Here is a 27,361-nt window from a genome sequence, read left to right as displayed (position 1 = left end):
CTCTTGCCTTCTCTTCCTTTATTTTGCCCTTGCCTTTGCGCGCGCTGCCTTTTTTTCCCCTCTCCCTCCCTCACAATCCCAAACCGTTGACTCCCTCTCTCTCGCCTCGCGAGCTGGAGAAATCATCAGTTTCACTCTTGCAGAAGGGGGGCGGGACCAGACCTCGGAGCAATTTTTTTTTTTTAATAAAACAAACATCCAGCAGTTCCCTCCTCACCCCTCCAGTCTCAACTAGATTGATAAATTACTCCACTACACTACTTTAATTATGTATATGGTATGCAGAATAAATCACTGAACATCAGTACCTCAATCAAGCACTTTTAAATGATAATTGCATCTTGGGTGAATCAATCTTTCCATTCCTGACATTTTGCTAATTTTAGTTTTACGGTGGGGTAATGGCACATGCCATACGCAAACCTAATGACAATCCTTTATTGCTCCAGCTGAAGACGACACCGCGAGCGGTGGCTCCCGGCTCTCGCTCTCTCCCGACGCCGCCGAGGACGCTCAGAGAACCGAGTCTCCGGCTACGGCGGGCTCGCTTCCCCGGGGACGCGGCGAGCCAGCCAGCGGGAAAGTCCTTCTAAAGTCGGGATCTTTCCTCTGACCAATAGGAGCGCGACCCTAATAGTTGCTCTTGTGACTTCCCCCGCCCCCCTCCCCGTTTGGAGACGCGTTAACCACTTCATTCTTCCACTGGTCTGAGCGCTCCTCCGTGACTCTCGCGTAAAAAGCTCCGGTCCAGGATGTCTGCACCACTCGATTCCAGCGCGCGGTTTTCCTCCACGCCCTGAATACGCGGGGTTTCGGCCCCGAGAGGTTGGAGGGCTAGAAAGGGGGCCGAAACGCTTCTCAACTGGTAGTGATGTACAAAATGATAAACGCATGACCGGCATTTGAAATCTTGACTTCATCTCGGGGCCATGAACTTTCTAATCAGGTTAGAAATATTTACCGAGGCGGCAGCTTCCCCGGAGGTTCCCCCCGCCCCCCACCTCCCACAATCTCTCTTCCACACCTTAGACGGGATTTTCTCCAAGGCATTAACATGTAAACTAACCAACTTCCCAAATGCATTAGGCTTCCCTATCCGATAGCTGATGACTTCACTTATCCTGAAGAGTTTCAGCTGCACAGGAAGCAGCAATAGAGACTGATAAGGAAGATACTTGTGCTAAGGTTTAAGCACAGCAAACACTTTTCCTTATCAAAAAAAAAGGGGGGGGTTAATATTCAAGATTTAGGAAAGGTTACTAGAATTGAGCACCTTCTCTCCCTAGCTAATTATACCACGCCCAATTAAGCCAAAGATAAAATATGCCAACTAGTCCACAAACCATGAAAAGATCCGATTACACGCCAGTAGAACTATGGACTATATAAAATGTTTAAACCAAATTAAAAAATTTTAATATCGTGAAAAGAATGGAAAATACATTGGGGAAATTAAAATGTGGATGTACAAGAGTACACAATAACAGTATACTGAAATATCTAGCTAATTAAAGATATTTCTTCACTTAAAAAAAAAATTCTTTTCAGCACTGTGTGTTTAACCCAATGACTAGATGCATTTCCCCTTAAGTTCTGCACTGAGCCTCTAGTCTATTTTAATACGTGAGGGCAGTGTGAATCAGAAAGCCTCCTGCTTCATTGTAGGGCTATTTGATCTGAGTAGCTTTTCTCACAACAGTGGGTTCAGCATTTAGGTGTCTGCCCCAGGGCTTCACTTGAAAGGGGAAGGTTGATTTTACAGGCAAGTACAACTAGCTCATCACCATTATGACTATCAACCCAGATAAGATGAATCTTTTGCTATTATTACAGGAGAGCATGGCAAACTGTCACAAAGCAAAACCCACCTGAAATACTATTATTTCTTGCAGATTAATACCCACAATATATTTGTTGGCCTGTTTGTTTTTCATCTGGTGAGTTTGTTACTACCATGAATTTATTTTAATAATATGGTAGAGATAATCTATATCAGGTTTTAATATAAGGTACAACTTCTAAAAAAATCCAAAAATATAAAGGTGCATTGACATTTTTGAGTATTAAGGTATGTCTATATATAGTGGTAAGAGGAAATTAATTTTTCCAGATTCACTAATGTCCTGACAAAACAAATTATTTGTAGGAACATTTGTGTATTGTCTGAAATTAATGTAATGAAGTGTACCAGCTTATTTTATAGGAGCAAATAGACATAGGCAATAGATGACTTTTACCACAGTACACTTTAGTTTTAGATTATTTTCCTTAAAAAAGAAACTATTTTCACCTTTTAATGTTTTAAAGAATTATTTAATAATACTGTAACAAACCCCAAACTATCAACAATAATATAAGCATTCAAAAGTAGGTATAACCCCACATTGCAGATAATTTGAAAATAAGATCTGGATTGATCTTATTTGAAAATAAGATCTGGAAAATAAGACCACAATTGGCCTTTTAAAATATAGAATATTCCCCCTCAGCAGATTTAGCTTCTTAATTATGTGTGACCCAAGTTAATATTAGCATGAGTTTCCTTCTCATGAGCCTTTACAGTTGAAGTGGAACAGAAGAGGTTGTGCAGAAATATACAATGGAAGAAAGCCATCTGAGATTTAAAATTATTTACTGGTAATCCACAGAGTGGTTAATCCAAGGCGTGCTTTGTGTTCATCTTCAAATGCTTCTGAATTTTTTACCAAAATCATCCTCATTCTCGCCACCAAATGGTACTTTGCTAGGATCAAAATATTTTCTGGTGCAGAGAGGAGTCTGTTCTACGTGTTAACAGGCCTGGATTCTCTGGTTCAAGGTTTGTGCCTAACTAATGAGTGTGTCCTTTCTGGGCTTCAGTTTGCTTACACGTTAAATGACTTCTCCAATCTATTCCAATCTGTGATTGGAAAGTAGAAAATTCTTATATTCTTTAAGCGAATTGAAATCTAGTGGCCTTTCCTATTACATAAAAGGTGATGATACTTCCTATAAGAGAAAATGATGTTTGGGATTGAGGTACTGTTTAAACCAGCTCACTCCCTCTCCCTGGTCACCAAATATTCCTTTTAAAATAAGTATCATTAAGTGCTGTATTAAAAATGTAAATATATATTAAGTTGTTTTCCCAAAAAATAACTGTTTAGCAATATATTTAAATAAAGTGCCACAGAAGGTACAGAAAGCATGACCCTCAGGATTTAATTCTAGGGAAAGCTCATTTCTAATTTCTGGTCAGGGTTACATATCATCTTACACCACCCTCCATTCCTTATTAATTTCCTACATTAAATCAGCAGTCTACCTGTACTCTGGGGTCTGCCTGCTTTTAAGCTTGGCCTACGCTGGGTGTAGCTCTTGAAGTGAGCTTTAAAAAATTATCCTAAAGTAAGCTGGGTGGTTGCCACAGCAACCCACCCTAAAATGAAGAAAGTCTATAGATTAATCTACCCCTCAATATTATTCAACTGTGTAGTATCTGTTCTTCAGCCAGAACACTTTCAACACAAACATGATTAACAGAGAAGTTCAGATATAAAAAGTAGTAGGATAGAAATTCCAAGCACATAAAAATATGTTATATCTTTTTTATAGTTACAGTAGATATGACATACATAACTTCCTCTGAAATGGATTCATTGTAAAACAGACTTGTAAAGGTATGCCCTGAAAGGTGACATGAGAGCTTTAAGCAAAATGCTATGGTATTGCTATATAATAGATCACATACTGGTTATATAACACTCATCACTTTTATACATGTTTACAATATAAGTACCTAATGACAAAGAGTTTGGCGGTTTCACCTTTATGAATTAACTTTGTGATGGATGATAATAACAAATGTTAAGCACTTACCACATACACATACAGTCATTTGCCTTCCATTCTTCACTTCATCTCTTCATAGAAGTTACTTCACAGTTTGCAGCTCTTCTTTGGCACCTTAAAAATGCAAAAGTACAAGGTAAATAATTTTTTTAAAATGTTGATATTAAAATATATTCAAATTTATTTCTGAAACTTCTAATCTGAAGAAACATTAATGTTAATTCTAATTTTAAACCAAATGAATGTGTATTGAATATAAAATAATTAAAATGACCATTAATTGTGACAATACTTATAACCTTTAACATAAACAGTTCCAAATAGATAAATTTCAAAAATTCTTTAGGTACGGCTTTAGTTCATTGCATGGTATATACACCATATGGACTGCTTGTGATTGAGAAAATCTGCAATATATAAAGGATTTGTTATTACAAGCCAAGGTTTAATCATATCCTTTATCTCATATTTAAAGATCCAATATTTATTTTAATATCTAATGAAGAATTACAAGGAAAAAAGTCAAATCCATCATATTCCAAGCTAATAAAATTTGTCAGGTTGGGATACTGAAGTTGCAACTAAAGTTGCTAAAAGGGCTTATTTTATATCCTTAAAGGCCAATTTTAATACTTGGGGATTAATGATGTGAATTTAGTACACAGTGAATTCTATTACCAATAGTACTCAATCCTTCCAGTGTTTACCTGTACTGAGCTCAGACAAGGGCTCATGTATTCTGGTCTCTGAAGCCAGCTTTCAATGACTTTGAGCACACAAATGACCTTTCCCTTGGCTTCGGAATGGGTCTGGTCTTCCCAACTGTGGGACAATGAAGGTCAATGACCATTTTCCCATTTGTATTAGCAAGAAGATATTTTGTAGTCTAGAGTCATTAAGATTTATAAAGCCTGTAGATTTGGGTTGACATCCTTAAGATTGATTTTTATTTTTAAGTTGCTTCACAGTCAAGGAGAAATGAATTTTGACCACTTTTATTTCAGAGGTGTTAGCTCAGTTTAGTCTTTTAGACTCAAGTCCATAGTGAGTTAGTCTCAACTTGGTAGTCAGTACCCGGTGACCTGGCGAATTCCCTCTCTTCAGCTCTGCTTGGTTTTTACAGTCTATTAAGTAGGAATCATAATACACATCTCCCAGGGCCTTTTCACCTTACAGAAATGCAATCTCCATGAAATAATGTCTGAAAGATATGTTAAGGCTTTTAAAAATGCCACTACAATTATGATACATTTCTTCCTTTTCCTGGCTCAGTATGCCCAAATAAGGCTTGATCACAAATTTGCTTGCGAATGTGTAGTTCATTAAAAAAGTATCCATATGCATGGCTAAATTTAATAGACTTTACCTTTTACTTACAAAATTGTTAAATGTTCTTCAGAACATTGATTCTATTCCATTTCTTGAAATATCACAGAAACCTTCAATTCAAAGAATGGATTTTCACACTTCCCCTTTTAACTTTTTTTTTTTTCTTCTAGATACCCGTGCGCCCTTTAATTTTAAAAAGATCTTTACCGGGGGTAGGGATGGGGGTGAAAAATACCGCCCTGCGTTTTTGGTGCCCACTTCTTTGTCTGGGGAATGGCAAGAAGAGGACTGATATCCGGTACCCAAGAGCCCCTTTTAAAGACCCAGACTAGGGACGCCTCTGGTTTCAGCAGCTCCCTCCGCCGAGTTATTGATTGCAGGCAGCAGCAGTCCCTCAGGTTGATTTGTGTGGAAAGTGAATCCTCGCTGGATAGGCATTCAGCAGAGGCGCCGCAGCCGCAAAGCCAGCCAATTATTGCCGGTCCTCCCCTCCAACCCCGCGCTCACTACCTACACACTCCTTGCTGTGGCAGTCTCCACTTCCCCCCTTCCCACGATCCAACCCCCTCCCCGCGCGGACGGAGTCGAGGGGGCGGGGAGGGGGGCTCCCTCCCCGGGAGCGTTTCTAGAGCTCGGAGGCAGCTCGCAGGGGGTGAGTGCGCCACGTGCGAGCGCCCCGGGCGAGGAGGAGGCGGGCTCGGGCCCTTCCGGGGGCCTGCTGGGCCTGGGCGCGCGGAGGGGGAGCTCGGCGGGGCGTGCATCGGGTGGCGTCTAACAGCGGGGCCGTCGGGGCTGGTGGGGGGTGAGTTAGGGAGGGGGGCAGGCAAAGGGCCAGTGGCTGGGCGAGGAGGCCCCGTTTCTGGCTCCGGGAATGGAGGAGGACGCAGACGCTGGTGGGGTGGGTATTGCAATCGCGGGGGGGAGCGTGGCGGCGTCGGCAGCGTTGCCCTGCTGGTCTGGGATGGGGACCTGGAGGATATTTACCCTGGGTGAGCGAGGGACAGCCCCGCAGACTTTTCGGGGCGCGCTCCGAGCCCGGCACTGGGCGAGCCAACCCACGCACGTGCACAAAGCGCTGGCACGCGGTCGGCGGCGCCGGCGGCCGGAGCGCTCCAACCCTGGGCGAGCCCGGGAGAGCGACCGCGTGGTGCGCGCCGGTCGGGCCGCCGCCCGGTTCCCGCGCCGGCCCCGCCTGCTTTCTCACCTGGCTTGCAGACAGGAAAAGGACGGGGTCCCCGAGCTGGATTTTTTTTTTTTTTTTAAAGCTTACGTTCTCGGGGGTCCAAAGGACCGTTTTAAAAGATGAACAACCAACCATTGGCTTTAGCAGGGAAGCTGCCTCAGTGGATGCGTTCGCATCTTGGCTAGAGAAAGGCCACCAGCTAGCTACAAGGAGAAATGGGATACGAGGGAGAAAACGCACACAACCCCCCCAAATGTTCTTCCCCCTTCCTTCTCTCTTTACTGGTTTGCACGTGAGAACCGTGCGGGGATCGCTTGGCTAATTATCATCACGAAATGGAAATGCCTGTGCTGTGTTTTGATCTGTCCGTGGAGCTCTGGGAAGATAACGTGCTCCAAAGTCATGGTGGAGTGCCTGGCTGTATCAATCAAAGGTGTAGAATGTTTATCTTGTCACGCCCTTGAAGCTATAAGCGGCCACCAATATGGCAGCCCCTGGCCCATGGGGTTCTTTCAATTAATTAAACTTATGTACAATTTAAAATCAGCTCTTCAGATACACTAGTCACATTTTGGGTGCTCACTAGTGGCTACCCTATTTGATTGCCAGAGGTTGACGGTTTCCATCAGTACCTAAAGTTCTGTTGGAATGTGCTGCTGTAGAGTTTTAAGTGAATATTGGTAAAAGGAAGAACCTGCTTTATGACACAAGTCAGATTTTAGGACACTTGGCACTTGTGTTTCTTGGCACTAGTGTGAAAAGTTGTAAAGTCAGAGTTTCAGTATCTTCCTGCTGAAAGAGGTCTCAGGAAACACTTAACACAGTAATTTTTTACAGAGAAGGGAAGTTAGATGTGTCCCCTCAAATCATGACATCAATTTGGAAAGAAGATAAGGTCACCTGACAAGGTATAGTACACTTTCTGCCAGACCAGGCCCATTGCCTGGAGTTGGTGAGGCAAATTAACTCTACAGAAAGGTGACCTGATGGAAGATTTTAGACACGAATACCCTTTTACAAGAGAAAAATATTTCTAAGTATTGTTCCAAGAAGAAATTCCATTTAATAAAAATAAAGTGCGTGAGAGTAAGTAGGGAATAACACTATCTCTCAAACTAAAAATGTATTATTGGCAGTGTCATGGATTACATATGATGCTTTTTAAAAGAGACTAATTGGTATAACATTGTGCTTAGTAGTACTTAAAAATTCTGAGGAAATGGAATTATCTTTTTAAAGTAATAGCTAAAAGCACTCTAAAGGTCAGGGAAGAAGGTATGACATAAAGTGAGAATTGTTAGCAAAGAATAATCTTTCTCAAATTCGATGAGGGTATTATCAAATACATTGATTATGTCTTAGACTTGTATCACTAGCATGGCATTTGAATTGAAGTGTATGTAACATGAATAAAACTTAATTACAAATTATAGTATTTGAGAGATGGAAGACAAAGCATCATACAGATTTAGAGGCAAAGCACAAACTTTCTAACTTCATTGCTTTGGTTGGTTGGTTTTGCCGTGATTATCCCCTGTTTCTTACTGTTATTTCAGGGTGAAATGTTGGTATTAATTTTGTCATTTATGGTAATTAGCTTTTAAGTTAAGCTTACTCATTTGAAAAGACCCTGATGTTGGTAAAGATTGAAGGCAGGAGGAGAAGGGGACGACAGAGGATGAGATGGTTAGATGGCATCACTGACTCAATGGACCTGAGTTTGGGTAAACTCCAGGAGTTGGTGATGGACAGGGAGGCCTGGCGTGCTGTGGTTCATGGGGTCTCAAAGAGTCAGACACGACTGAGCAACTAAACTGAAGGACCCCTAAGATTTCAGATGAGTGCTCATGAGTGATAGCTAATTTTTAAAAAATAACAAAATGTTTTGTAAAGCTTGAATTTCTCCTGAGCTGATGCGTATTTGAATTGTTGTCTTACTTCTTTTATTAATTTACGATTTGCATGTGGTTCATGGTAGAAGGCGTTCTTCCTAGTCTCCTGAAATCTGATAGCCTAAGAGAAAATCTTGTAAATTCTTTAAATGCTTGCAGTGTGCTAGAAACTTCAACCTCTCCATGGCTGACTAGTGGAAAGGCTAGTCTGGCTAGGGAGAATATATGTGACCAAAAGATAGTTGGCTCTATCCTATGGGAACTCTATAGTTATGCACAACTTACTGAACTACCCTTTGCCTCAGTTTCCTCATGGATAAAATATAAAAGAGAAAGTGTTACCCTCAAAACTTTGTTATGAGCATTCAGCAAGAAGTTCCAAGAAGTTCAGTGTGAAGCATAGAGCTGGGAAAGTGGTCAACTACAGTAAAAGTTAGCCATTCTTATTCTCCAGCAAAGAATTTCTACTTCTCTACCATCGAGTTTCATTTTCACACATACCAGGTAGTCACGCTAGAGAAAGTTGGAGAAGTAGGTTGTCAGAAGGCTGGGGATTAGTTCTGGATGAGCTCTGTTTGTGAATTTTGCCTTCAAGAGATAGAGATCTCTTTAATCCTAAAAGTTCCTGACGCTATAGGTGGCTTTATTTCCCTTTCACAGGCATCCTGAGAGACGCTTCCTTATGCTTGTTAGCTGCTTGGTTGTTGCAAAGGCACTGGAAACTCCAAGTCCATCCTCTGTTCACCCTGGATGACCTTTTTATGCTATTGTCAGCCAGGAAAACATTGATATCTTTGGTCTCCCACTAGCTTGAATTCTTCAGGGCAGAGCCTGCTCAGATTATCTCCTGAGGTCATTCCAAATGTCTGATGGCCATCTATGGCAGCAGGGCTGGGTGGAGGCCTGCCGGAAAGGAGGAGCCTGTGGAATGTCTAATGGTGCCTTCTGTTCAAGTAGAAGAACTACTCGAAGTAGTTCCTTGTTGGACTCATGATCAACTTTACAGCTATATCTAGGAGACTGTTTGCCACTTCTTGAAAAACAGAAACCATAGCATTTTGCATTTTTTGTTTGTTTAATAAAGTCCCACTTGGGATGTGTATGATTCCTATTGATGTCATGATAGGTATAAATATGCACTACAGGAAAAAAACAGACTAAAGATCATTAATAAACAGTTTATATCTGGTATTCATGTTAGCTGTCCTCATCAAGAACACCAAGAGGAAAGATTCTTGAAAGGAGAGAATAAAGCTACCACATTACCTTGTTTTCTTTCTCTAGATAATTTTCCAAATGATCGTTTTTTACTTAGCTGAAAACTTAAAAAATTATTTCTAACCAAACCAAACAATATAAAATTGTATTTTTTTTCAGGAAGGCAAGATCATGCATAAATATATATGTTTACAATACTCACTAGATTTAAAAACAAAAAGATACATAATTATATCTATATTTCAGTTTACTAAAGAGAGAATTTGCGTTATTTGGGATGCAATCTCTCTATTTTGGCATATGATGAGAACTGAAAGTGAAATGCAATAAAACTTTGAAATATAAGTTAGTGATTAAAACCAGTTTGTTTTTACCAGTGGATACTAGTTCATTGAGGCTCACTAATTCCTTGGTGGCTCAATGGTAAAGAATCTGCCTGCCAGTGCAAGAAACAGGCGTTCAATCCCTCTGTCTGGAAGATCCCCTGGAGGAGGAAATGGCAACCCACTCCCATATTCTTGCCTGGGAAATCCCATGCACATAGGAGCCTGACAGGCTACAGAGTTGCAGAAAGAGTCTGACATGACTTAGTTACTAAATGACAACTAGTTTGTTGAGTCAAAGATCAAAACCAAAGAGGTCTAATATCTTATTGAAAAATTTAAAAATGAATTTGTAGCTAAATATTTCTATATCAATAATATTCAGATTTGTAATACAAATGTATTTGTAGAATATGTACAAAAATATTACTATCTTTTTAGAATGTGGGTGGGGCTTCCCTGATAGCTCAGTTGGTAAAGAATCCACCCACAATGCAGGAGACACTGGTTGGATCTCTGGGTTGGGAAGATCCCCTGGAGAAGGAAAAGGCTACCCACTCCAGTACTCTGGCCTGGAGAATTCCATGGACTGTGTAGTCCATGGGACCTCGAAGAGTTGGACACGACTGAGAGACTTTCACTTAGAATGTGGGTTGAAATAAGTAAGTTCACAGTGCATAATGACCATTCACTACTTATCAATGATGGATCAATACTGAATTAACTCCTTTATAAACTTTTTCTTTTTATCTAAATAACAGTCTCTTAGAAGGTACTACTATTCTCCCATTTTATACATGTTTAAAACTAAAGCTTAGAGAGGTAACGTTACCTGCCTCAAGTCACAGACAAGTGCCAGACAAAGGACGTGAAACTATGTTGGTCTGTTCCCAATAGATGTCCTTAGCTACAGTGCTTACTGCTTCATTATACTCATAAACCTTTGCTCACTTATAGGGATGATGAGAGCAGGGCATGATATAATTGACACTTTTTCCCAACCAGAAAATATTTTACAAATATGCACCTAACCCTGTGTCATCCTCTTCAAGATAGATGCCTTAGGAAGTTATTTGCTTATTTCAGTGATGAAGGCTCAACAGAAATATCCTTAGGAATTTGCTCTGCAGTCTTAACAGTCTGATTGTTAGCAAATCATTATCATTAAGGATGAATTTGTTGCTGAAACTAAATCCAAACCAAATGTAATGAACAAGGTGCTTGATAGAAACTATAATGTGATTATAAAGCAGCAGATTATTTGATATATGATACTGGTGTCCTAAATTGATGCTAATCGCAGATACAAAAGGGAAATTTCAAGGGTGTCCCTTATATAAATGTGGGATAGCCTTTAAGGAGACATTTTGGTGAGTAACACTCATGAAAAGTCTGATCACTTTTTAAAAAGTCAGCTTCACTAATGAAAAGTTGTGCATCATTGTATGAACATTATGGGAAATACCTTTTCGGAGAATGTACAACAGACAGGAAAGGGTAAATCAGAGACCCTGGGTTAGAATCCAGCCTCAGACACTGACTAACCATCTGACCTTAATTTTCTAAATGTCCCTGTTGTAAAATGGGGAAAGTGATGGGAACTTCCTGGATGAGAAGAGGGAATTTTGCTGACAAGAGTACATGAAATTGTATTTCCGTAGCCACTTAGTGCTTGGCATATAGAAAATGCTCAATAAATGTTAGCTATCATTATACTGTTCACTTTCAAGGGCTATCCATATTCCTGAAAAACATCTCAGTGTCCGTTATCTTAAAATTTTAGAAGACCACTTCTTTTCTATCAGCTTCCGTGTTTCAAAGCAGTTTTATTTCATATTAGAGCATTTCATATTTGAAATAAATATAGAGCCTATCTGGGCTTCCCAGGTGGCACTAGTGATAAAGAACCTGCTTCCAATGCAGGAGACATAAGTGATGTGGGGTTCAGTTGCTGGGTGGGAAAGATCCCATGGAGGAGGGCATGGCAACCCCCTTCACTATTCTTGTCTGGAGAATCCCATGGACAGAGGAGACTGGCAGGCTACAGTGCATGGGGTTAGAAAGAGTTCAATACAACTGAAGTGACTCAGCAAACATGCATAAAACATATTTATGACCATATGTTGATCAAACCAATATACCTTATAGCAAGAAGTCTTATGTTTTGGGATGATCAATTTATATTATCCTTATCAGTGTTCCATGTAATATTCTTCTCGGAGACTTTTATTTTGTATTCATACTTGACTTTAGCAGACTTATGGAGATAGTTATATATCCATTTGCCCAGAGAAAGGCTACATCGGGCTTCCCTCATAGCTTAGTTGGTAAAAAAATCTGCCTGCAATGCTGGAGACCTGGGTTCGATTCCTAGGTCGGGAAGATCCCCTGGAGAAGGAAATGGCAATCCACTCCAGTATCCTTGCCTGGAAAATCCCATGGGCAGAGGAGCCTGGCGGCTACAGTCCATGAGGTCGCAAGAGTTGGACACGACTTAGCAACTAAACCACCACCACCACGAAGGCTACATCAGGATAATCAGACATCTTCTAAATTGCTTTTTGATGACATGATCTTACTCTCCAATTTAAGGAAACTTAGCATAAATATATAGTATATTATGCTATTAAGTATAGCATAATATTACTATATTTATTATAGATATGCTTCCTATTCAAGCTGAATTTTTAAGTCCTTTCAGATCAATACTCTCTGCGTGGTGTAGGCAATTGGTGAGGCGTCTGAGACTTGTCTCTGTCTCCCTGCTTCCCTCTACTCACCTTCAGCCTGTCCTTCTTTGCCCCTGGCATGCTCCGCTCATCCAGCAGTACTGCTTAAAATCAATAATAGCTCTTTATTGAGCGCCCCTATCTCCTCACGGCCTCTCCCTGATGTGACCCACGAGGTCCTTTCCTTTCCTCAGAAGCCTCCGGGATTCTCCTGGCCTCTGTTCTACCAGAGGAGCCAGGCACTCCAACCCCACGCCCTCGGTGATGCAGTAACAATGCGTTGCTATTCCTTTCAATGAACTTCTCTTCCAGAGTTTTCTGCAAAGGGTTCAAAATCCAAAGGAGCATCCGTGATGACTGAGATTCCACAGATGCTCTGCCGTGTTGGTGTGGAGATGCTTTGGGGAAGAGACTCTGCGTACATCTCCCATTTGTTTGCTGACAGAGACATGTCCTGGGTACAGGTCAGCGGGCAGCCTGGCTCTCACTTGAGGAAGAAATTTTACTGTTTTTGAAAAGGTTGGAATTGAAAAACACGTTGTCAGTCAGCAGAATATCCTGATGCTTGGGAATTTGTCTGCTTACAATTTAAAATGAAAAAGCAGCGCTCTCTGGTTCCTGCTCTTGCGGTCACCTCTTCCATCCCCTCTTTGCACACGGTTGCTGCGTGTGCTGTGGGCACAGTCTACTCTGTCGTCCTCGGTCTCACCCTGTGCGCGCTCCCTTTTGTTCCCATTCCAACAGCTCCCAGAGGTGTAATTAGTGAGTGTTCTTCCAGGAGCATCTTGAAGGAGATATAAGAACCCCATGTTAAGAATAGTGCTGCTTCCTGGATGGAGGGAAGCATTTGGTAGGGTTGGGGAGAGGTACAAGGTTGGAGGGGAAAATGCATTCTGCCCTTTCTCTCCTCTACGAAATCCCTGATAAAGCCTCTTGCTATGTGCAGAGGTGGGGCATGTAAATTAAATATTTCTCAACCTTGTATAGCACTAAACCTGTAAACATGGAGCATCCATATCAGATCAGATCACTTTATTCAGAAACAAAATATTCTGAAAGATTTTAACACTACTTAAAGTGGGGCACTAAGAAGCGTTCTACAATTTTTGTGTTCCTTTTGTCTCCTTTAAAAATGACTAAATAGCCAATCGATAGATATACTCCCATTTAAAAAATTTCCTTCCCTTTCTCTCTTTCCTTTTGTCTTTCCTTCATCTTTTCTGCTCCATCTTTTTATTTTCAGCTGTTTGTTTTTTATTTTCAGTTGTAAACTCACTAAAGTGCCCTACCATGGCTGGCTATTAATCAGATTTTTTTCATTGCTTTGGAAAACTGCATTTTTTGTTTCAGAACCATAGGATTTCATTAATAATATTTTCTATTTATCTGAATCACTCCAAAATAAAATACTGCTAACAAAGCTGCTTATTTCCTAAACAACCTGTGATGTATACTATAGGCAATATGGTCATAGAAGAATTTCTATGATTATTTTTATTAATCACTATAATTGCTCTTTGATTACAATGATGATTAACTCACAGCAAATAAATCACATGCTTATCTTGTTTATCTAGTATTTGTGAAGGATTTGTGTTCATCCATCCACACGTCCTCACCTCACTCTTAAGTAGCTGTGAGGTTCTAGTTTGTGTAGCCTATGGCAACAAAAATGACTTGCACACGGGAGAATAAAGCTTGTGGTTTCCTTACATTATAGCTAGGCTGTAACCTCTTAAACTTCCTAGGTCAGTGATGATTAACTGAGTATTCCAAAACTTGAATGTCTGTGCCTACACATTTATAATAACTACCGTCTGTGCTGTTGTTTATGACTTTCCTGAAGAGTCAGTTCAAGCCATTTTTCATATTTCAAGCTATACTATCAAATGCCTGAAACTTAAGTAGAACTTGAGAATGACTTTTGGCTTATTCACTAGTATTGGTCATTTGCCAATGCACATAAAAATAATTAAACTTTTTAAGCACATTATATCAGATAGTAAATAACAATGGGTGTGTAACATCTGTACCTGTTTCCGTATGTTCACTTTGATCATTCAGGTCTTGAGATCCCTAAGTTCTAGTTTTCTTGCTACCATAGAGCAGGAGAATTGACCGTCTTTAAGAAGAGAAGGCTGTGGTAAGGACTGAACAGTTTAGTGCAGAGAACAGCTTAGCAGAATGCCCAGATTTCTGGGCCCCACCTCAGGCCCGCTGGGCCTCAGTCACAGGAATCAGCGTTTTAACCGATTCCTCTAGTGTCTCTTATGTACAATTTGTTTGCAAGCTGCTGCTTGAATGTGCATGTGTGCTCAGTTGTATCTGACTCTTTGTGACCCCATGAGCTGTAGCCCACCAGGCTTGTCTGTCCATGAAATCTTCCAGGCAAGAATATTGGAGTGGGTTGCCATTTCCTTCTGCAGGGACTGCTTGAATGTAGGGGTGAGCATAAAATCTGCAAAGTCCTAATCCTATAACCTTTCCTTTCCTCCATTATTCATTCCTGGCCTCCCAACTTCTCTTAAAGTTTATGAAACTTTCTAAGTCAGTGAATGCCTTTCAAAATAGTAAGAATGAGAATTCAAAATGGTACAGATTTTTTCCATCACCTGTCTTGGTTCATACTATAAACAAATGAAAAAAACATGCCACATGTATTCTACCCATGGTAGTTAGAAAACTAGTTGAGCCATATGTGGACCTAATTCTCCTGTTTCTGTACACTTCATCTTCACTTATTGAAGGGGAAGTGCTTATTTTTCTTGGGTGGAATATGTTCCTGGGATCCCAGAATCTCAGCAAAACCAGAAAAATGAGTTCTGGCTCCAGGAACCTCTACCTTTAGTGACAACTGGCCGGCAAACACATGCCTGCTTCAGTGACCACCAGCTGCTGTAAGCCCAGACTCCCTACGCCCAGGGCCAGCGTTGATCATGTAAGAAATGTGAATTTTCCCGAAAGAAGCTTTCAATCAATACAAATGTCCCTTACTTCCTCCTAATTACCTCTGTCTGCTGAGCCATCAGGAGAAACCTTTACAACATGGGCTTCCGAGGCCACACAGGGATCCACATTCCCAGGCTTTTAACCTCTCTCCATACCCAGCTGCTGCCATTAGCCTCTCTTGGACACAGATATTTTTAACACTTCAGATTAGGGGGGGCCTCTACCCACGCCTGTTTCTTGTACCAGTGTTTTTCTGACACAAACACATATTCATGTGCTGGCTTACATTTTTTTTTTTCCATTAAAAAAAAAGTCTTGCTATTGTATAGCACAGGGAACTATATTCAGTATCTTGTTATAACCTACAATGGAAAAGAATCTTTCAAATTCTTTTTCAAAGAATATACGTATATGTGTATATATGTATAACTGAATCACTTTGCTATACATTTGTAACTAAGAGAACATTGTAAGTCAACTATACTTCAATTAAAAAAAAAAGAATAGGAAAAAAAGTGTCCCATTTTATAAAACTGTAAACGTTAAATGAACATTAAGTCCTTTGTGTCAACTCAGACCTATAGAACACACTGAAAAATTCAAAGCTATGTGTGATAATATCATCCCTGTAAGACTTTGCTTGTTTTGTTACCAGAGTACCCAAGTGGGAAAAATATAGCCAACTGAACAGTAGTGTATTACAAAGTGATTTCGTTTTGTCTGCTGATTTCATAGGTTAATACTGGTGTTTTAATTATTTGGAATGCTGACATTGTGGGCTACTTAGAGCAATAGGGAGAGGGCAGGGCAAGCCATTGCCGACAGGAACCCACCAATATGGCCTAGAATCCTTTGGGGACGTGCAGCAGAGGAAACCCCTTCTGTTTAAAAACTAAAACTTCCTTTCCTGTGATTTACTCATAGCCCAGGGAAGAGTCTCATCCATTCCAATTGCAAAATTACTAAGCAGTGAAACAGAGACAGCTCAGCTGCCTGCTTCTGCTCTGGTGGACAACAGTCTTCAGCTCTAAGGAGAAAACATTTATGATCCTTCAAAGGCAGACGACGGACAATTTCTCCCTCACTAACAGCCCTTTGAGATGCAGGGGAATGATTGAATTCATTTGAAAGTCTTGTGATTTTGCATATTTTGCTTTGACACCCCTGTCTTTCCCAGTTCTTAGGAATGGATATTATTTACTGATTATTTTGCTTGCAATTGATTTGCATACTGTTATTGCCTATTGTTAAATGGTTTGCTGATTAATGACTAATGTTGATTTGGACTAAATGTAACAGAATAAGCAAATTCATTTGTAAATTTAGATATATAATTTAGTTGCTAAATGGTATTGTAGAGCTGTTGGAGATTATTTTAGACTAATTCCTTGCAGGAATACCCTGTCCTCAATTGCCTCCCATATCTGATATCAATGTTTTAAGTCCCCCCCACCCCCAACTCCTTTTAAAAAATATTCATTTCCATGTTTGGATTTTAAAGCAGACACTTCTCAAAGGCAAATATTTCTCCAAAGCCAGGGTTAACATAAATTTTTTGACATTTAGAACATGGTAGATATATTCTAAACAATTTCTATTCTGAAGGATCAGAAAGCATTTGACTATATCCTCATGTCCCTGAATCAGTGTATTGTGCACCATAATAAAAACTCATAGCAATATGACTTTTTATTAATATAATTATATGAATAAATATAAAACACTCATGTTAATACAGGATTATTGAGTTATAGAATTTCTTAGCTGTTAGAAAACACTTGCTGATGAGGCCTCTTGGGTTCAGAGAAGTTTAGTAATTAACACACATACACACACACCATCTAGTCAGTTGTTGAGTCAGTTATATGAACCGTTTAATATATTCTTCTCTTGAGTATTCTATTATACATATGCTTATACTTTGGTATATTTGGTATTTTTAATTATCCCCTAATACATAAGAAATTTTCAACCTGAACTTTTCATTTCTACATTCATCTTCTCAACATTTATGCTGCCATTGATTATATTTTACTTCTGCTGTTTCATAAGCACCATAAACATTTACAGTTTAGAAATCAATTTAAATAATAAAGAGAATGTAAAAAAGAATTTATACCATAGATATTTTAATGTGTTTATGCTATTTCATTAAACTACATTTTAATATGCTCTGATAAAACTGTATCTCTCTAGTAAGGTATTAAATTTGATAACTGAAAATGGTTCTCCAAAGGAATGTAAGTCACATTAATTTTTCATGTATACTCTTTAAACTTATCGTTTGACAGTCCACATATTGAAGCCTAACAGAAGAAAACAAAAGTCACTGGATATGAAGTTATGAGACAGGCCCAAGTCTACATCTACGTCCTCAGGTTGGTGACCTTGGATAAATTTCATTTTTGTGCTTCTGTTTCATTTTCTTTAAAATGAGTAGTTGAAAGCTTCAAAGACTCTTTCAAAGATTTCGTGAGCTGAAAAGAAGATTGATTGAAAGAAATGCGTGGCCATTATTACCTAGCTGCTCAGTTTATTCATGGACATATACTTGTTACATACATCTGAAGTTTCCTTAAGGAAATGAACTCTCTGTGGATGTGCTACTTGGCCATTGAGAAAAGTGGAATAAATAAGAAAAAGAAGGCGGAACACGTTAGTGATGAAGGAGCCATGGTAAGCAATTAAAATGATTCCTCTTTTACTTCTTTATATCTCCAGTCTAGTTATTCCTATTGGAAAACCTACTGGCACCAGGTAATATCAAGAGGGATGAGTAATATGTAATTTTTATCGTTACTGGGTTACATTTGGCACACAGACAGTTGACAGCTGTCAGTCAGGTGGCTGGTCAATGAGGAGATACATATAAAGCTGCCAAAGTATTTTTGTTTCTTTAAATACTTACAAGTAAACTATTTTAGCTGGAAATTTCTTTGTCCTGTAATTAAATAGATTGATATTCGGAATATGACTTATTGAAGTTATTTGCTTGGAGAACCAAGATTTTCCCTATGACCATATAAGGTAAACAAAATGTTTTTCAAATGTCTTTCTGAAAGGGGAAAATAATTATTTTTTCTCCACTAAAAACTGTCCTTAAGATACAAAGATATATTACAAATAATGCTTAAAGTGCATATATTTTAAAATTATAGTTTTAGGGCATATTTGAGTCATTGCAACTGTAAGCCAAGTTTCTGACTAAGACTGATGAAAAGAAACCATCCGCATACATTGTGGGGAGGCATAGGTATTTTTCTGACATGAAAGTTGAAGGTTTATCAGAAAGGGCAAACATGTAGTTGCATGTTGAACTAGGAGTTAAAACTTTTTCTCATAATTAAAAGAATTCATCGTAGAGTTTTAGACTGAGCCAATAATTTAGGGCAGGGTTAAAATGATAAATTTTAGTTATGTAGGAATATTTGGGCTATACCTAACAATGTTTCTCATAGGTTCAGTCACACTTAAATCATTCACTAAAGTCATAAAAAATAATTTGGAAGAAGTTTTTGGGTTGCTTATCCTTATAGTTAATGACAAATATTATTATAATTATAGCCAATTGTACTGCATATAAAAGTTTAATAAATACAGTTCTGAAGTTGACTTAAAAATATATGTTCAGTTTTGCAGTAGTCATCTTTCAAATTGAGCCCTTTCTTTCGAATATAGGATTTATCAGACCAGATTAAAACAAAAGTTATCAAATGCATGGAGTGCATATTCATTCTTTAAGAGGCTAATGAAGTTATCTAAAATTTTCAGTGGCCATGGTTACTCAGGTGCCAAAATCAATATGATGAAGTTGATAAAATATTACATAAAAAGAGCAGTTTGAAATCACAAGAAATACATGAATTTTTTAAAAAATAAAGTGCACTTTTCTGAACCACATTCTACATGTAATAATTTATAATGAAAATCAGATCTGAGTTTTGAGATTTCAAAATATTGTTTCATTAAAATGTAGATAAGATTATGTTTTAAAAACATTATTTTTTTTGGTGGGGTGAATAATTTCTGGTAATTTTTTAAACCACACATATTTCATAATTAAACAGCAATTAAATTAATTTGAAAGAGAATGATACATATAAATTTGTAACATACCTGTGTCATCATTGATCTGAAAATTGTTTTACATATAGTGGTCATTAAAAAATATCAGACTTGTCATTTTCCCACTATGTGACAATGTGTTAAGCATATAGATTGAAAATTATTTATGGGATCATCAGAGTAAAACAGTTGTCTTATAGTATTAATTTATACTGGTAGGAGCATTTCTCTTCTTAAGCACCACCAGTTCTACCCCCCACAGCCCAGAAAATTGATTTTATGCGTAATAATTTATAGCATTCTTGATAAATGTGTGCTGTGTATCTTGTACAGTCATTAGTCCATGTTGCTTGCAAATATGGAATTTGGTTATTAAAGTGGTTTCATATGTTTACTATGTATAGTCCCTAGCTTTAAGCTCCTGACTTGCTTAAATAAATGTTTTCAATTTGCTATAATACAACAATTTGTAGAGAAATGCTGTGAAGCATAGTTAAAAGAATGAGTCCTTGAAATAGAATCACTTTTTAAAAATATGTCCTAACATGTGGTCTCATTTTTCCATATTTTGCATTAATTAAGATCCTATTCTGAAAAAAAATATTTTTGCCTAAACTTTTGAATTCGCAAAGTAAAAATACCAAGTATATAAAAGTGCTAATTTTGGAAATTAGTGACGTAAAAACATGCTTTAGTAGTGTATTGTTTATTCTGAAGACTTTCCTCTAAAGAAACTCTTTGTAATGAGAGAATGTTGCCACTTCTATTTGTTAAATATTCTGTGCAATACATGTTTTAAAAATTTATTAAAAATAGAATTAATTTCATATTCTCTCTAATCATATTCCTGTCACATGCACGCATAAAATATTCTAGCCCATGAAACTTTTGAAAAGAGCATGTACCATTTCACATTTTAGTTTGGAGATTTATTGAAAAGTAACATTTTATTTAGAATGAATAGATTATGACAGAGTTAGATTAAAAGGTGTCGAAATGATATTTATGTATTTATTTGAATAGTCTAGTATCATATATATAATTAATTCTTCATCTTTCAGATACTGAAGAGAGTAATGAGTGAGAAGAACATTAAAAATATAAAGTATTTTCTTTAAAGAAAAAAAACTTTGTTCTTTCCTCTAAAAAACTGTCAAATGGTAACAGCCCTACTTTCTACGCCAGGAAAACCCACTGTTGAGTTAGTTGGCTCTGATTCCAATGGTCTCATCAGCTTTCTGAACGTAGGTACCTCAGCAGTGCCTCTTCCAAGATAACAAAATGAACTTTTAGAGATTAAAAAAATACATTTTGGCAATTGAAACTCACCAGCGCCTTTCTGCTTCTCCAGGAAGTTGTACCCGTCAGCACCTGCTGAGGGCTTTGTTGTCCAAACTCTGACAGGTAAAAAAATTCCTGTAGAATAAAGCCAGACCAGCTGGCTTTGAAGAGAAACCCCCCAGTTTGGGCTGCGTTTGTCTCCTCTCCTTTTCTATGAAGACCCAGGCTTTCCCCCCTTGATCGTCAAGCCGTAAGATGCGTGATCCCTGTGCACAAGTGTCTGGCAGGCCGAGGTGCACCTGTTCCTGTCACTCTGGAGTAAATTTAGCTGTAAAGGTATCACTGACAACCAGACCTTTGTCAGAGCTGGCAAAAGAACACAGAACTGCTGCCCTCCCCTCCCCCTCTTCCAAGCCCCTTCGCTGCTCGTTCAAATGGAAAATGTCAAATCGGAAGTCTATCCAAAAATCATTCCTGAAAAAATGAGATTGCTTTCATATGGTAAAAAGTAAGTTTCCTTATTTCACATAGACTTCAAAATTACATTTCCAAGAATAATCTTGGAACAAGACGAGTTTTTGTTCAATTAATTGTGGCTGGAAACTTTTTAATGGAAACCTAGCACACACTTACTTCATTTCGGGTTATTAAATTGCGTGAAGCGTTCAAGTTAGTTGCCATTCTTTGCTGTAGCTCATTTGTTCTTTTCGATCCAAAGAAATATTAGACGGTTAAAACTCATCACATAGGAGGGATTAATCATGCTACCAAAATTAGAAAACATGTAGTTCTGAGAGACTGAATGTCAAAATTGTATGCTCATAGCGCTTAAATGATTGGGACTCGAGCATCCCACTACAGTATTTAAAATGGCAGCTAAGGAAACCCTGAAATGTTTAGGAGCGGGCTAAAGCTAGAGTTCTCTTACTCTTTGATTACTGTAAGGACATTTATCCTTTATGTGAATTTTTTAGATTCACTTCTTTATTGATGCTTCAAGAACGATTCTTTTTGAAGGAAAAAAGTCAGGCAGTGTTCATTGATACATCTGACGTCAATATGGTAGTCAAGATATATAAAGCAGCCCCAGGAGTAATGTGCTTAGCCGTGGCATTCAGAGTTTCTGCTTTAATAATTATGATTCCTTCAGTGGTGTTAAAAAGAATTGTGCAAAGTACCTGTTCTCCTGTATTATGCCGTTTACAAAGGTTGGGTGTGACGAGAAAAATAAATCTAGGTCAAAATCAAAAGTGCTTTGTAAAATAAACAAAGTTCTTATTTACTTACTATGTATAAACAGCCACTCACCAAGCCTCATTTCTCCACAGGGCACCACTTTCAGATAAAAATATAGACCTGAATGGCATCATCCAGTATCCAAGGAAACCATGTAAGTACCTCTCTCACTGTGTACTTCTCTTATTCAGAGTTTAAAAGCTTAGCTGAGTACTGAATAAGTGAGTGTTTTTATTTAATAATTATATGGGAGGCACTTTTTAGGAGCTTGCTAAAAAGAAACAGGTTCTTGAGTGTTACGTGCATCATAACAAAACCATTATGTTTTGATCATGTTTCATAAAATTATGTGTTTAGTCACAACCTCGCCATCAATTCTCATTCTTAGGTACAAAACAGCTACTCAAAGTCCTAATGAATTGAGAGTTTCCAACTTTTCAAAGACCCATTGGTGTCTGAGAGACAATATTTCAGAGGCCTTCTGCCAGAAGTAGTTACCTAATTGTAATAAAACTTCTTAAGTTTTAAAAATTAAGAAAAATGACTTGGAAAATTGGTATTTTGTTGGTAAACATTTGTAGCAGTTTATTTGCTTTAGACTTGCTTGGGAAGTGTGCAAGGGACAAAGAGATGTTGAATATTTAAATAACCCAAAGAATCTTGAAAGCAAGTATAATTTCCAAAATACAAAAATCTATTTGCAGAATGGTTTGGGAGGTTGGCGTAGCATTTTTATTCCTTCCTTTTTGCTCCCAGGCTAAGGTATATTCTGTGGCTAATTTCAAGGTGCTAAGTAATTTTTTAGGAACTATGGAATCGTCTATGGAAATTTAGTTTCACAACAATGTGCTGTTCTAAAGATTCATTTCTAAAATAATTGGATTGTTCTATCAGGTATTTCTTTACCTGGACTTTATTATGTTTTTCATATATGACCTTTCTACTTTTAAAATCAACCTATTTTTAATACTAAGTGATTATTCATTATACTTTACTTTTTGATGAAAATACTTAAAAGTATGCTCGTGTAATTACAGACCTCCTTTCTTACCATGTGGATCAACTACATGGTTTAACCAGTCTTTTAAACACAGATGTATTACTTCTTTCAAGGTTTTCAGGAGTTGTGTTTAAAAGCAGCTGGTTTAGCCCTGTGATCTGGGAGCTTTTCATATTATTTGTATTTACTTTTGTTCCTGTTATATTTCTGTCTTTGCTCTGACACATGGTTCACTGCTAAGCATGAGTAACAGAGATGATCTCACTAACATTTTTTTCCACTAAATTAGACATACCCTTCACCTGGTCGGAAAACCTGGCTAGGCTGTGAGGTTTTTGTTTAATGCTACTTATGAACTTCACTAGTGTGGAGTTGGAGGCCTGAAGTACTGCGCTATCCATCAACTAGGAACACCTTGCCACAAAACACAGGCCAGGCTCTCACTGGGTAAACCTTGAAGCAGGGCAGGGTTAGAGCAGATCGTTAGAAAGAAAGAAAAAAGCAAATTGAAAGGGAAAACTAGCTAATGTTATAATTCCTTATCTAGAGGAAATGGAATTTTAAAAAATTCCATTCTCCGTGTCACAAGGAGAAAAAGAAAATCTACGCCGCAGTGCTTATGGCACAACTTTAACTTAGTTACATTATAATGTGGATTTTCCAGGAAAATCATTTAAACTTGAGAGGTTTAATTCAACCTCCTATTCCAAAGGAAAAATGACTTAACAGAAATAAATTGGTCTGTGCACATCAGTTCCTCAGCAGTGGTCTCTCTAACAAAGACCATCATTATTCAGTAGAAACTTTCTGCGATGACCATCGTGTTCTCTATGTGCACTGTCCAGGATGGTAATCAGCAGCCATATGTGTCTGTTGAGCACTTGAAACATGGCTTGTGCAATGCAGAAGCTGAATTTTAGGTTTTATGTAATTTTAATTACTTTAAATTTAGATAGGCCATATGTGACTAGTGGCTACTGTACTATATTTTGCTTAATCAGAAATTAAAATACCCTCTTGCAAAGAATTTTTAAACCTTTTTAATCCTTTGGTATTCTATCATATAATGTCATTTTTATATTTGCTTTAATATTTGAATTATCATTGTAGTGAAGTTTTTATAACTTTTCCAGAGATAAACGTTTTTAATAATATTGATGGGAAGACATTATAAGATTGTTTTCTAAGCCCAGAGTAACAGCTTTTAAAATGGCTATTGTAAACAAGATTGTGTCTAAAAAGGAAAACACTTTAATGAAAGTTCTAAATGTTATTTAGTTGCTCAGTGTCCGATTCTTTGTGACCCCATGGACTGCAGCACATCAGGCTTCCCTGTCCTTCACTATCTCCCAGAGTTGGCTCAAACTCATGTCCATAGAGTCAGTGATGCCATCCACCATCTCATCCTCTGTTGCCCCCTTCTCCTCCTGTCTTCAGTCTTTCCCAGCATCAGGGTCTTTTCCAGTGGGTCAACACTTCACATCTGGTGGCCAAAGTATTGGAATTTCAGCTTCAGCCTCAGTCCTTCAGATTAATATTCATGGTTGATTTCCTTTAGGATTGACTGGTTTGGTCTCTTTGCTGTCCAGGGGACTCTCAAGAGTCTTCTTCAGCACCACAGTTCAAAAGCATCAATTCTTCAGTGCTCAGCCTTCTTTATGGTCCTTCTTTATATCCATATATGACCCCTAGAAAAACCACAACTTTGACTATATGGACCTTTGTTGGCAAAGTGATGTTTTTGCTTTTTAGTACACTATCTAGACTTGTCATAACTTTCCTTTCAAGGAGCAAGCATCTTTTAATTTCATGGCTGCAGTCACCTTCTGCAGTAATTTTGGAGCCTAAGAAAAACTCTGTCACTGTTTCCATTTTTGCTCTATCTATTTGCCATGAAATGATGGAACTGGATGCCCTGATCTTAGTTTTTTGAATGTTGAGTTTTAAATCAGCTTTTTCACTCTCTCTTTCACCATCATCAAGAGGCTCTTTAATTCTTCTATTTCTGCCATTAGAGTGTTATCTGTATATCTGAAGTTACTGATATTTCTCCTGGCAATCTTGATTTCACCTTGTGATTCTACCAGCCTGGCATTTTGCATGATGTACTCTGCATGTAAGTTAAATAAGCAGGGTGACCATATACAGCCTTAATGTACTCCTTTTCCGATTGTGAACCAGTCTGTGGTTCCATGTCTGGTTCTGACTATTGCTTTTTGACCTGCACGCAGGTTTCTCAGGAGGCAGGTAAGATGGTCTGGTATTCCCACCTCTTTAAGAATTTTCCAGTTTTTGTGATCCACACAGCCAAAGGCTTTGGCATAGTCAATAGAGCAGAAGTAGATGTTTTCCTGGAACGCTCTTGCTTTTTCAGTGATCCAAGCAATTTGATCTCTGGATCCTCTGCCTTTTCTAAATCCAGCTTGTACATCTGAAAGTTCTGGGATCATGTATTACTGAAGCTCGTAGCATGAAGGATTTTGAACATTACCTTGCTAGCATGTGAAATTATATGCACAATTGTATGGTAGTTTGAACATTCTTTGGCATTGCCCTTCTTTGGGATTGGAATGAAAACTGACCTTTTCCAGTCCTGTAGTCACTGCTGAATTTCCAAATTTGCTGTCATATCAAATGCAGCACTTTAACAGCATCACCTTTTAGGATTTGAAATAGCACAGCTGGAATTCCATCACCTCTACTGTCTTTGCTGGTAGTAATGCTTCCTAAGGCCCACTTGACTTCACACCCCAGGATGTCTGGCTCTAGGTGAGTGATCACACCATCATGATTATCCGGATCACTAAGACCTTTCTTGTATAGTTCTTCCGTGCATTCTTGCCAGTCTCTTCTTAATCTCTTCTGCTTCTGTGATCCCTGTTGTTTCTGTCCTTTATTGTGCCCATCTTTGCATGAAATGTTCCCGTGGTTTCTCTAATTTTCTTAAAGAGATCTCTAGTCTTTCCCATTGTGTTGTTTTCCTCTATTTCTCAGCATTGTTTACTTAAGAGGGCCTTCTTGTCTCTCCTTGATTTTGTTTGGAGCTCTGCATTCAGTTGGGTATATCTTTCCCTTTCTCCCTTTGCTTTGAAGAATTCACTTACAATTTCTGCAGTACATCCTTGCATGTACTTCCCAAAGTGTAGCCAACCTGCACAGTCCTCACTGGTCTTGATCCCACAAAGTTGATTTTGCTTCCAAAGCACACATCAGGTTTTAAATCCACTTGCAGGGCCTTTTCAGACATTTAGTGAAAATGAACATCAAGATCATGATGATATTTTAAAAATAGTACTTGTACAGTGGTATTATAGACAGAATGATTACCTAAAATACTAAGAATTTAAAATTACATTGATTTTTTAAAAAAATCAGTAAAGCAACTCATTTCTTGCATATATGTAGCATATTGGTTATTTGTAGGCTATTGACTGTGAGGAATTGTTTTAAAACAGAAGATATAGCACTCATCATCTTAGGAGTTCCATTTATTGGAACTGAACGTATCCTTTTGGAGGGTGGGATTCAGATAAGGTAAAAGAGAGGAGATTTCTTTTGGCAGAAAACCTTGGACAAGCTACTCAAAGTATCCTTCCTACTGTCAAAAAAAAAAAAAAAAAGGAATGAAAGAAAAATAGTTTCTAGATAATACATACTCTCCTCTAACAAACTGTTTGACTTGAGAAAAGGATTTTGGACATCTCCAAAGATTCCTTTCCTCTCACCCCAGAACCCGGAAACTGCAAAGCGTGAGCAGCAAGTGGAGTTGTTAAGCAAACAGTAAACTCGGGAATGGCCAGACTGAATGGAATGGGCTGTGTGCAGGGATGTTGTGGGGAGGGTGGCAGTCACGTGCTTTAGCAGACTTCTCATCACACCTCCCCTTATTAAAAGAACAGGAAGAAGTAACAACCACATGTATAGACCCAGTTTTCTGGTCTCCTTTGACGTCTCTCGGTGTCTTAGATTAGGTAGTCAACCACTTCTGTGCTGTTAGGTCTTCAGAGAGAAGGTCTATCCTTGCTTAAAAGGCAGTGTTCTGTCTGTGTAGAGATGACGTGGTCCTCCATGAGGAGATCCAACATATCAGTCTTCAGTGTCCTTATAAATTGTCATCTCTGATATCTCTGTGTCTGAGAAATTGTTTTCATTTGTACTGTGACCTCTGAGCCCTTAGTTACCACCTCAACTGTGTACTTTTTCGGTATGTTTTCAAGTTTATTTACCTAATTTTTTATATGAAGGTTCCAAATGTATTTAAAAGTAGAGAGAAGGGTATAAACTTGTGTACTGTTACACCTACCTTCAAGAACTATTGTCTCATA

General features: G+C 38.4%; 1 protein-coding gene across 9 annotated transcripts in view; it reads right to left on the bottom strand.

Annotated features, from left to right (window-relative positions):
* MEF2C (myocyte enhancer factor 2C) overlaps positions 1 to 21,056 on the bottom strand; it is a 176,132-nt gene extending 155,076 nt beyond the window's left edge. For 5 of the 9 annotated variants that reach the window (XM_040239667.1, XM_040239681.1, XM_040239686.1 and 2 more), the window contains exons 1-2: positions 20,849 to 21,056; positions 3,859 to 3,945 (exon numbers count right to left, since the gene is read on the bottom strand). The gene's annotated coding sequence lies outside the window, so the exon portion shown is untranslated. Of the gene's footprint in view, positions 1 to 308; positions 334 to 3,858; positions 3,946 to 20,848 lie in introns of those variants that run through there. The other 4 variants (XM_040239668.1, XM_040239678.1, XM_040239674.1 and 1 more) reach the window with 3 other exon arrangements.
* Between the last annotated feature and the right edge of the window lie 6,305 nt (positions 21,057 to 27,361).

This window comes from Oryx dammah, unplaced genomic scaffold (assembly GCF_014754425.2).
Source record: "Oryx dammah isolate SB20612 unplaced genomic scaffold, SCBI_Odam_1.1 HiC_scaffold_5, whole genome shotgun sequence".
NCBI classification, from domain to species: domain Eukaryota; kingdom Metazoa; phylum Chordata; class Mammalia; order Artiodactyla; family Bovidae; genus Oryx; species Oryx dammah.
The sequence above is the reverse complement of the archived record's forward strand: the minus strand, read 5'-3'. Positions and strand labels throughout refer to the sequence as shown.